Source organism: Leptosomus discolor, chromosome 6, assembly GCF_034619465.1.
Source record: "Leptosomus discolor isolate bLepDis1 chromosome 6, bLepDis1.hap2, whole genome shotgun sequence".
Lineage (NCBI taxonomy): Eukaryota > Metazoa > Chordata > Aves > Leptosomiformes > Leptosomidae > Leptosomus > Leptosomus discolor.
The window spans coordinates 44,429,107-44,441,434 of NC_141396.1; the positions used below are offsets into that span (position 1 = coordinate 44,429,107).

The window sequence follows — 12,328 nt, forward strand, 5'->3', positions numbered from 1 at the left end:
AAGAGGATACTTGAAAATAATTGCAGTTGATGCAGAAGGAACAGATCCTTGGGCAAACTAAGATGAAATTTTGATCCACCTAGGAGGGTGGAAAAGAGTCTATTACACATTCCTATCACTTATGCTGGAGAGGATCAGAAGTTCTCATCCATTGACAGCCATCCACAATCCAGTGTTGTGCAGATTTTTGAGTCTGGAGGGGTCAGATAGTTTAAATCCCTGTTCCTGGTCCAGATGTAATGGTAGAGACTCTGGTTAACTTACTGAGGTCCTGGTAACAAAACTGCTCCAACCATGTCAAAACCACTGGGGCCTTGTTCTGTTTTAGTCTGAGTGGGACTGAAGGAACAAGTTCAACTGGGTGAAATACATCTGTCTCTTCAACCACGCATGCCACCAGAAGCACAACTAAGAAAGAAGTGGCAGTTTTTAACAGCATGGGAAGTAAAAAAGATAAAACTCAGCTCAATCCTAATGCTGTGAGACTAGCTGAGCAACAGCTGAACACAGTGTAGAAGCAAGAATTCATTTACTTAATCTCATTGTGGAGTTGGTTCAAAAAGACATTTGATTTTAAACGCCAGTAAGGTCCTTTTGAAGATTATCTTTTGAAAGAGGAAAGACACTTCATATGATCCTAATGATGTACTATGTAACTGTATCATTATCATTTGGATGTACAGGTCTTTCATGCATGACCAGAATGCATTTCAAACTGGAGAGTGCTCAAAAATAAGAATGTGAAGCCTCAGTTCCTCCTGTGGCTGTAAACCACTTGCAACAGATGTCCAGATCTGCAAAAGCCACATCCAACGTCAGTACCCCAGAGCACAGAGAGACATGGAGGTTTTTCTTCAAATGGTGAAGGGATCCTGCTACCAAAGCCAGAACTGATGAAATGCTCTTTATAGCCTGAGAAACAATAGACCACTTAACTGAGGGAGAATAGAATCTAGCTGTATTTGGAGGAAAGGAGCAGAAGTGTCATACGTAGCACCGCATATACTAATGAGGTTATGTGTCCTAAAGGTGTCAGATACTATTTTACTTGCAGAGACTGGCTAGGAAGCGAATCAAAGAATAAAATTTAACATAGACTGGCATCAGTTCACAAGTAGGAAAGCTATCATCACTACAGAAGTAAAAATAGGTTCAAAGTCTTGCAGTGATATAAAATTTAGTTGTTGATTCTCACTGAGATTGAGAAGATTAAATAGAACCTGGGCATTGCTTGAAATTAAATAACAGCTTTCTTGTAGGTCTTCCTAGGAGCTAATTATCAAATCAAGTGTCTTGGTTTGAAAGATAGGTGTCTGCGGAGGAAGGCAGGAGCCTCCCTTGAAATGTAAAATGCAACCCCCTTCCCTCCAAATTATTATAATTTTGAAATTAAGGGGCCTTCAGGCAAAGATATGGGGAAAAGGAATAACAGTTCTTTACTAATACATATATATCTATATAACACAAGGCAGGAAAAAAACAACCCACTGGTTTACACTGACAGAGTCAGAAATACCACCTGACACCCTGTTAGGGTGGCAGTAGCAGTCCGATAAGATGCTGCCTGCAGTCCTCCTGAAGCGATGGATGTAGTTCTGTTGAAGCAGTGATCAGGTAAAAGGGTCTGGTCTTCCTCCGAAGGTCCAGTGGTAGGTAGGTAGCTCTTGCCCTCTGGAACTCCAGTGGGGGAAAAGCTCCTCTGGGAATCCAGTGGAAGAAGGCTGCTAGGGTGTTCGAGATCTCAGTTTTTATTTAGCATGGACTGCTTGGCTCCTTCCGCCCCCCCCCCCCAGGCGGAGCATCTCACAATGGGATGGGGAGTCTGAGGCAGTTCCTTGACGGGCCATTAACAGGAGATAGCCCAGGAGCGAGTTACCGATGGGTCAGGCGATAAGGCATTGTTGTGCCCAGTAACAGAAGATAGTCCAGAGGGGGGAGGCAGGGAGCACCGCCCCACCTGGTCTCAACAGCTCCTGAAGATGGTAATAGGATACTTTTTGGGCACATCTTACACTGTAACCTAGGACATCAAGGAAACAGGAAAAGTCCTTAAGATCTAAATTGCGAGGCCATTATTACCATCATACAAAGAACTGAACAGGTATGAAAAGGCCACAGATCTTGTCTCCTCTTAGGCACCACCAAATAGATGTTGAGATTGCTGAGGTATGCAGTTACTGGTTCTAAAAATACTCATCAACATAGCATCTGCTGTCAATTTAGGCTGACTATTATGAAGGGTCCTCGAAAAGGGACAGAGTTGGAAAATTATGCTGTGGCAACAGAGCAAATCAAATCCTAGGGCCCTTACCTGTAAAGTCCACGCTACAGCATTTGATGTTATCTGACGTAGATGTAGCTTGAAAGACTACCAGTCTGGCTCTGAGCAGAGAGATGGCCAATGAAGGCTAGTTCAAGACTCACATTTATGTTCAGGGACATCACCTGCACCAATAGTTTGGAAGGGCCACTGCCCAGAGTTGCTGCAGTGATGGAAGTATCCTCTACAGACTGCTTACAATGCTTTTCCTGTGCTGGCTGGTGGAATATAACATTGCTCTGCTCTTCTGTGAGCATTAAAAGATGTCAGACAATGCAAAAATACCCACAGAACAGTTGAAGGAGTAAAAGATTTTCCTACTTGAGAGCTGTATAAAGAGGAACTGAAGGAAAGGTCCTTGACTTAGCTGTCACTATACAAGAGCTCTGCACACACGACTGTTTCCACTTCAGAATGGCAGGTGTCAAAGATCATGTCCTGTATCCTCCTCAGCCTTGAAGAGGGGCTTTAGGTCTATCTGGGATTCATAAAAAGCCAAATGAAAATCCTTTCCTTGAACGACAGAGGGAAAAGTCACAAAAGGAAACACGCCACCCCCATGGTAGCAGAGTTCTTATCACGGGTCAGCAAATAAAATACAGGCCATGTAATTCAGACTGGCAACAGATGACCCAGTTTATCCGAAATTATTCATCAAGGGGTAAAGGTGGTGGTGGAAGAGAAACATTCCTGGTAAGCATTTGTTTCAACAAGGTGGCTGAAAGGAAACAAACTAGCTCTAGGTGCACTCTGCCTTGTGAACAGGAGTGAAAGGATTCCAGTTATGCTACAGTACCTGCAGTGCCTTGCTGGTACTGCCAACGGGACAGAGTTCTCAACAGGGCAGAATGAAAAACTACATATGGACTTACTCAAATCCTTTTTCACCTTCACCTATACTACCCAGACAGAAAAGAGAGCCTACTTGATCCAAGGCTGGGGTGACGCTGTGGAGGAAAAGCAAACACAAACCAAAGAGCAAGAATTAATAACAGAAAAATCTGCAGTGAGCACACCGTCAGCCAACCCAGCTGGAAAGCAAGGCTTCTAACGTGCACTCAACTAAGTTATGGAAACCACAATATATGCTACATTTCTGTGGGAGAGGATGGTTTTATGAGACAGCCAACCAAAAAAGCCACAGCACTGCAGTTTTTCAAAAATAAGAGAACTCAAACTACAGTGAACACATGTTTAACAGTTACATTGCCACAGATGCTGGTGGTTTAGTTCAAAACATTACAAGAAGGCAACAATTCACTTGTTGACATATAAAAAAAAAAAATAAGAGCTTCTTCACTATGTCCCCTGCTTTGAAGGACATATTACAAGACATTACTGTAAAACAATAAAGATTAGGTATATAGCCTCTTTTTATTCAGTTACTAATTTGCTTTGCCAGTCATCACAGAACAGTCTTTGTTTTGAAAGCAAAAATACATTACTGGAATTACAGACCAGGAGTCAGCAACTGTGAGTTTACTGGAATTCTTTTCTAACTACTAAATTACGTATTACCCTCCAGTTACAAGCTTAATCCCAAAGAGCAGTTTTTCAAATTACCTGTTGTCTGCCATATTCAGATTTTTTTTTTTTTTTTTTGGAGGACAGAACACAGTGCTATACAAACGCCAAACTTTATTCCTAAGAGGAACTGAACTGTAAGTGGGCAAACTCCATGGTATATGACTTCAAAAACTTCACAATATAATTCACTCAAGATCAATAGTAGCTTCTATTATCATGCTACTTTTTTCCTCCTTAAAAAAAATCAATACCTGTATTAAATATTACTTCTATATCTAATGCTATTTCAGCCTATAGACATGGTGAGCATTAACACACTAACTCTATTTGGCAGTTAAAATAAGGAGGTGGGAAATGAACAAGTATGACAGGAACATTTGATAGCAGAGCTCAAAGCCAGTGAAGACATACTGCAGAAATTCAGATCTTCCTAAATCCAGTTCTCACAGTACTCGAAGCTCCACTTAATGCTGGAAACCAGTTTCAAGTGCTCAGTTTCCCACCTAAACCATATAATTCTCTCTTGGGATGATGAAAACCCTCCGGTTTGCCTCAATCCAGAATGATGAAATGTTTTTGAAAACGGACCAGATTAATTATTTTATAACTCAAATATGACAAAAACATTTCTAAAGGACAATTATTAGCCTGGCTAATTATTCTAACAGTAATATCTTATGGTTTTACATGTGAAATGTATGAGCTCTATGAAGCAATTAAGAAAACAATATATTAATAATTCCATGTAATCCACCGTTATTTTGTATTGGTAAGTAGTATTTTAGAGAATCTTTACATGCATGTGTGCTGATGCACAAAAGGAGAAAATACTAAATATTCACGAACTTCATACATTTTCACATACTATAAAAACAGTATCGCCTTTTATGTTCATATCTGAATTTGGTATTTCAGGTAGCTAATTGCAGTAGTAGCAGAATAGAGCAATTAGCTTCTATGAAGAACAGTATGGTTATTCCCTTAATTAATACAAAACTTGTGATTTTTTTTTCCTTAAAGCTGTACTATACAATAAAGCCTATCTCACAGAACATCAATTACATTTGTTTACTTAACTATGCATAGGCAGTCACTGAACCTTTTTTCTAAGTACATCTACACCATCTCAGTTTTTCCATATCAAAGTGTCTTTAACTTATTGAAGTCTTAGACTGACAACTCTGGTGTCCCTCTGTAACTCAGAACAGTTATTTTTAAAGTACATCTATACATGTATATGCATATAAAGATTCCTTAAACTATGAATCAGTAGACCAAAATGGCATTGGACTCCCTATAATACAAATTAATATGAGAAAATATATTACTATATTTCATACCCTTCTTCTGTAAAACAAACAGAAAGTGGAAAAAAATGCACTTAAATGCTGAAATGAGGTTACTTCGGTTTTAGAAACAAACAAATGTATTATTCAGATGGCTAATCAAATATGACTTTGATGTTATATAAGGGGAGAAATAAAGAGAGAAAGTTAAGGTAATGTCTTAAATATCACTAAATGCGCTCCATCTCTGCTAGGAAGAGTTGAAAGCTTCCTCCATCACACACAGTCCCTGACCTCCCTCTTTTTGTGTGCCTTTTTTCCCTCCTTTCACATTTAGACTTTCAATTCATTCATTCACATATTTGAACCTGAAGGTAGAGTTGCCTTGTCAAAAGAGGTCAAAGAAATTATCCTGTACACAACAAAGTTGCTATCAGTATGGAAGAGACAATAAAGGGATGAAAACTCATTTTTGCACGCTTCACAAAAAGTAGGTGTTTGTGATTGTACTTGTGAAGAGTGAAATCAGATGCCGTATATGGATTCACTCTAACGTTCCCAGGGATTCAGCATCTGTCACATGCATTAAGGTTCTGTGGATCAAAACCCAGCTAAAACCCAAACTAATTTTAACTGGGTTCCTGCATTTATAAAATTACCTGGTCTCCCGGAAACACAGATTCTCTACACAAGTTCAGTCTGTCATGTCACACATTTACTAGGCAGTTGAGGAGTTTTGGAAAAAGCAGAGTTTGGCATAAAGTTTCAGAACAGTTACTATTTTAAAGAGTATTTTTATTATTGAAGCATATGTCGTCTTGTTGGCAGTCTCGTTTAGTGTTTCTAGTTCCCTGCATCCTTCCCAGTAGGGTTTGGGAACATGGGAATAAAGCAGGCTGAACAGAGAATAAACAAATGTCATCTTCCACTTCCCAAGGATACATGGTGCCCTGCTCAGACAGAACATCTGGTCTTCAGTCATTTTGGGGGAAAAAAAATGCAGAGAGACAGAACATGGCCAGAAAATAATTTCCTTGTTGTTTAGCCCAGGAACATTTCATTTCAAAATATCTTCAATAAACATTCAATAACTATATTTAAAACTCTATTTCATAAGCTCTGTAATACATTTATGACTTCAGGACATTTTTCTTTTTCAGGGAGAAAAATTCTAAGGCGAAGAAAGAATCTGACAAATCGACCTAGAACACGTGTTTGTAACAGGCAACCACAGATTAACAGCCATTTGTATAGATTCATCCTCTCAAGCAGAAGACACGATGGATATACCATCAGTTCACACACTAATTCTGGAACTGCCGTTTGATCACGAGTGAATACTAGATTTCTAATTCTCTCTAATTTAGTGAGAATTAGTCTCACTAAAAATGGGTAAAATAATATTCCAAACATCATTATCTGGCAAACAATTTCTGCAGTTAGTAGGCTGTAATTGGAAGATAAAATAAAAAGGAAGGCGGCTTGTAGAGCAAAGAATGGATGGTGTGAGCCTGGCACTATCACAGTTCGTGATTTCTACCTATTACCTCATATAAGTATACATGGAATATGGGGAGAAGTTGTTCATTCTACTTACATATCATGTCTCTTCATTGTGGTACTACAAGCATATTAAATTTCATAGTTTGGAAGACAGTGGGGTAGATTTTGGGACTCTTAAAGATCCTGTGTGGAAATGACTCAAAATTTCTCTTTTAAAATTCCATTTCTGGAATGATTCCATGAAGATAAAACCAGATTATGAATATAATGTTTGTTGTCCTAAACTGGTTGGTTTACTGACCTGCATCGGTTTAGAAACTTCGACAATCATACTTCTATATACTTGTTGAAAAACCATGGAAACTAAACTCGGCTTTTTCTCCCCTCCATGCTGAGGTTGCATCTTATGACTAGCACAGCATCTTTTACCTCTGCCTTACCTTGTTCATAAATACAGTCATGCCAAAGCCTGATGCGAACACTGGAGCATACCACTGCATTTGTATACTTTCTGAGACAGTATTCTACTGCATGAAATTAAGTCACTTCTTTCTGTTCTGCACTTGATGCCAGATTAACTATTAAGAAAGCTGATATTTTCTTCCTAATTGTTTGCACACTATCCAATGACTTGTAAACCAGCATGAAATGAAAGAGCACTAAATTTATTGAAGTCAAAGCTTTTGGGCTTAGACTTTAGAACGTCTTTAAGGGAAAAGAAAAGTTTATGCCTCTCTCCTCCACCTACTCACAAATACTGAATGAACTACAAATTGGATAGGGTGTAATACTACCTGCTCCACTATCAAGAGTGCTCAAATAAAAAGGATAGTAGTATTTGGGGAAATGTGAAAAATATCCAAATACATACAGAAAGCTAAAGCGTGAAATAATTTTGAATACTAAAAAGCCAAGGTGCAAACATCCAAATGAAGGAGAGTTGTATTTTTCAAGCCAAGCCATTTTTCAAGCTGTGAGCTAACCATTAATGCACACACAGCTTGGAAGCCATCAGACAGTAGAAGGCTTCTAAGTCATGCTGTATATTATTCAGTAGCAATGACCCAACAGAAGGAAGGGGTCTGCAAACCAATTAGGCACAGATATATATATATATAAACAATACCTTATTTCAGGACATGACCAGCAGACTGGAATAGCTGCAAACATAGCATAGGCCAAATGCAGAATCAAGACAGCAACTGGTAAATATTAATGCATCCAGTGAGGTGGAAATACTTCGTGACCAGCAGAAAAAAAAAAAAAAAGTAATGCAACATATGAGAGCATATTATATTAAAAAAGGTGTGCTTAAAAAACCTTCGGGTCAGTACTCTTCACTATTTAATACAGCTGAAAACAGAGTAATTGTGGTAGAATTGAGTAGGACTTGTACCTGGACAGGCCAGGGCACCTGCCTTTCAGAAGAAGTGGAGGAAAAGAATGGAGGAAAAAACCATCAGCATTTGTTTTTCACTTGATTTGGAATAACATTTTATGCAACATGTTTGCATAAATATCAATTGGGTTGATATTTCAAAACTGCAATAGTATTAAAACCTCTATTGATTTATTCATCATATTTTAACAATGAGCCAGGATGCCCATTCCTGCAAATCTGAAAAACAGAATATCTACCCGTCATGTGATGACTCAGGCCCAATGTTTTCGCTATTGTATCAAATATAGCTGGAACCAACATTGGTTTAACACCTAAAAGGGATACAGAATGTTCTCAGCCTTTGTTTCTTTGCAGAATGTTGACTTTCAGCATTTACTTGATACAGTGACTCATAAATCACAAAATTGCATTTAGCAATGTCTTTGACGCATTTACTATTTGCAAGCCATGCTGCATATACTACCAAAAATAAAGAAAAAACTGAAAAGCGTTCTTTAAAAACCAGCCTTTCCTTTGACAGGCTAACATACACACAAACTAGATGTTGCTAATGCCCTCTTTCCCGAAACAGGAGGCTATAATTCCTTGCTAATAAGTACTCTTATGGGGTAGGACCCAGTCCGTTACCTTCCAGTCTCCGATTTGAGTTTCATATGTAAAGTCATTTATTGTAATATGAGGAAAAGGAAAAAGTGCTCCTCAGGACTGCTCTGCCCACACAAGGACAGTAAATGAGCTGCCATTTCTATACTGCTTTGTGTATCTTTCACAAGAGGTGCTTTGCACATTCACCACTATCATCTATTTCACTAAAAATATACTAACTCACTTTCAGAAACAACTTAAGCTATGGTCAAAACATTGTTTGGAGATAACTGCACATTAGTCTCAAGTATGTTCCCATAGCCTACTGCTAACCTTTAAAAATCAGACAAAAGTTTGCTTCTTAATCAACTGAAGTGCAAACTCAGCAAACAGAAAGTAAATAGTACATAGGGTTTGAAGGGAAGCTGGAAAATGGAATAAATAGATGACCACTGGAATCACTCTTCTTCCTAATTGTGTTTAAAATAGACTTGAAATGATTAAGCAATACAATTTTTCTAAAAATGGTTAATGTGATATTAATGGTTATTACTTAAGCATATTTTCTTTGTCAGTTTTCCAATTCAGAAGTGCCCCTACAATATATTAAATTGAAAGCTTAGCAGTTCATGGGAAATTCCTTCATTTTTCATTTGTGGATCTAGAAAAGTTTCTCTTCATTGCATTGGCTTGCTTTCCTTCCTTCTTTCATCCCTCCTTCCTTCCTTCAGTTCAAAGTGCATCTCATGAAACAAATGCTAGTGATTTATTTTGAGGTTTTAGATCTCAATTTTGCTGCATCAAAAGTTCCTATTGGAACTGCTAGAACTACTCCCCGTGCCCCATTTTACATGTTTCATCTAGGCTTGGAAACAGTGCAAGGAGTCAGCACAAAGTCATTCTCTCATCTACCTCAGCACAAACAAGTATCAAAATGCGTAACATTTCACGAGAAAGAATTCAGTGACACAAAAATTGGAACAACTCAAACATACACATGAAAAGTGATATCATCTAAGCAGCCCTACTCTCAACTACTTCATATATAAAAACTGAACCTCCCTCTCTGAAAGAAAACAGATGGATGAGAAGTCTTTTCCCAAAAGGAAGTAATTTGCTTATTTGCCCCAGGGCATAAACAATTACATTTCATGGCCTCCATCAGCCAACATGAAAAATGTTCTTAAATGATCATTGTGAAAGCTGGATATAATAGGATGAACGTTAACAATTTTCTAAAACTTTAGCGAGCCTATAGATACAACTAAATGGCTGAAATTAGTCAGAGAATTGGGGTAAACACAGCGAATACAATTCTTTTCGGATGGTAAATCCCAAATAATTGGTTAGATTAACACTCAAAGTCTTACATCTCTCATTTTAATGACCTCATTACAATTTCTGTCTCAACCCTAAGAATGAATAACGCATTACCTCTTTACGATCTGAGCAGTAAGTCCTCATAATTGCTACTCGCTATTATGGGATGCACAGAACTTTTGACAAGAGCAATACAAGCATTACAGGACCTTGACTAAATTCCTAAATGTTTTCACTTCAGAATTTTTGCCACAGATTGTGAAAATTCCTACCACTGCCCAAAGATCCATTTCTCCAGTGTCAAAGACATCAACTTCTTTACCACCCAACCTCAGGAACTGAAGACCACCCGAATGCTCTTTAATACTTTTCACGTGCAATTTCCTCAACATATATGGGTATATTATTGTACTCCAGTCTCGATAAAAATCGATCATGTGACTTTATTCCATAGTTATGGCTTTCTTTTCCTAGCTCCACATTTTTAGTTACTGTATTAGGCTAAAAAAATTAATATAATCTGTATAGCTGGATCTCCACTTCAAGGCCTCTTTATAGCTGTGGCAGGGACTCTGATGACACTCTATCCTTCTAATAATACCTGAAAGACCTCAAAATCCTGAATAACTAGAGTCCTACCTGACTCTGGAAGATGGAGTAATGATCCTGTATCACCGACCCTAAAACCAGAAAATTCAAGTCAGGCCCACTAAAATCCTGTAAACCTCAGTACAGTCTCTTGACTCAGGGTGTAACAATGTATGTCATAATCACAGTGTTTCCAGTCTACTGCATTACAACATGATTTGGCCTCTGTAACATCTGTTACTGGATTTCTTGTGGCACCATGATCTATGAGCCCCAACCTTCTAGCTCTGCAGATCAGCCCCACCTGCCTACCACAGACATGTACACCTCAATCTTCCCACTCAACCTTCCTGTTAACCTCTGCATATCTCTGTGCTTCTTGGAACTCCAGAGTTCTGCAAGACACTTTGTAGACCTGAAAGGATGTCAAGGAGGTGGCAAAACCAGAATTAGTTCTGCACCATTGGAGAGGGCATAGCTGGCTTCTTCACAACCTCTTCTTCTTTCCCAAATCTTGTGCAAGACATGAAAAAGAACATGTCCTGTAGAAAGCTGGTATAGCCACTCCGAGGAGCTTTGATTTTTCCACTATTTAAAAATACTTTCAGTGCGGTTGAAGTACAGGCCATCAAAAACTAAGAGGAGACAGAGAGATCTGATTTTTCCTATCACAGTTGGTTGCTCATTCCAACAATATAGGAAATGGGAAAATAAAAGGAGACAGAAATGTTTCTCCTGACCAAAGGCAAAAACTGCATGATGGCTAAAGTTTCTTATGAAAGCTACCTCCGCTTAAAGCCAAAATCACATTTCTAATGAAAAAAAAAAAGAGAAATAGAAATATAGAGATATTATAAACGACACCGCTCCACATTTATTATCTTTAGAGAAAATAAAGCCACCATGACTTTGGGTAAATTGGTGTCATGAATTTCTTTCATTAAAAACAAATACGCCACCATAAGCTGTTGCATCACATATAAAGTCTCTTTTACAACGAGAAGTTCAGACAAAATCTAGAAGTTACTTGGACAAATGCTGGTGTGAAAATCACTTAGATGAAAAGGGCACAAGTTTTCCCATAGAAAACCTCTCAAATAACAATAAACATAGAAACTGCCCAGAAGTGCCTGTTCATAGAGAGAAACACACATCTGTAGCAGGAACAAATTCATCTGCAAGTAAAACTGCAGCAGACCCACAAAGAGCAGAATAAGGTTTCACAGTTACGCTTTGCGATCTTGCGAAGCTAGAACAGGGTACATACCTTACAGAAGTATTTTATTTTGAGATGCCCTCTGGCAACTATGAGACCTCACAGGTGGCCTTTCTGCTAGGAAACTTATTTGCACAAAGCAATCCTTATGAACTGCTGCGTTATTCAGAACAATTAAAATTCATTTAGCAACACCATTTACACTATGAAGCATAAACTGACCACTAGAGTAACTTCAGTTCTCTTTGGGGACCCACAGATCCCACAGGAAACATCCTGTTTTAATATTAATTTTTAAAAGGGGTTTGTTCCTGCAGAAATGAGCTCTTAAAATTAATAGCTAATAGAAATATTTGAAGATTTACTGCTGATTTGACCAGGTTAGAGCTATTGTCAAGAACAGAGCACCATTTGTCTCCCTGCTCCTAATCAGCACACAGAAAATTTAAACCTTACTTTAGCCCAGAATTTACTTCTGCAGCTGCCTCATCTTTCTATTAGATATCCAGACTTTCCCAACCAGAACCAATTCCACATACTCATGGAAACAAAAGACTCTGAAACCACATGCTCTGTAACCA

The 12,328-nt window shown here is 38.4% G+C and overlaps 1 protein-coding gene and 1 long non-coding RNA gene across 3 annotated transcripts in view; both read right to left on the reverse strand.

Annotated features, from left to right (window-relative positions):
* The window catches only part of MINDY3 (MINDY lysine 48 deubiquitinase 3), a 62,987-nt gene that overhangs the window by 19,584 nt on the left and 31,075 nt on the right, over positions 1-12,328 (reverse strand). The gene's annotated exons all lie outside the window — the stretch shown is intronic.
* Positions 1,412-7,891, reverse strand: LOC147415365 (uncharacterized). Its single transcript, XR_015183538.1, has 2 exons — positions 7,763-7,891; positions 1,412-2,020 (listed from the first exon to the last, which is right to left on the reverse strand). It is a non-coding gene; the product is annotated as an uncharacterized LOC147415365 (long non-coding RNA).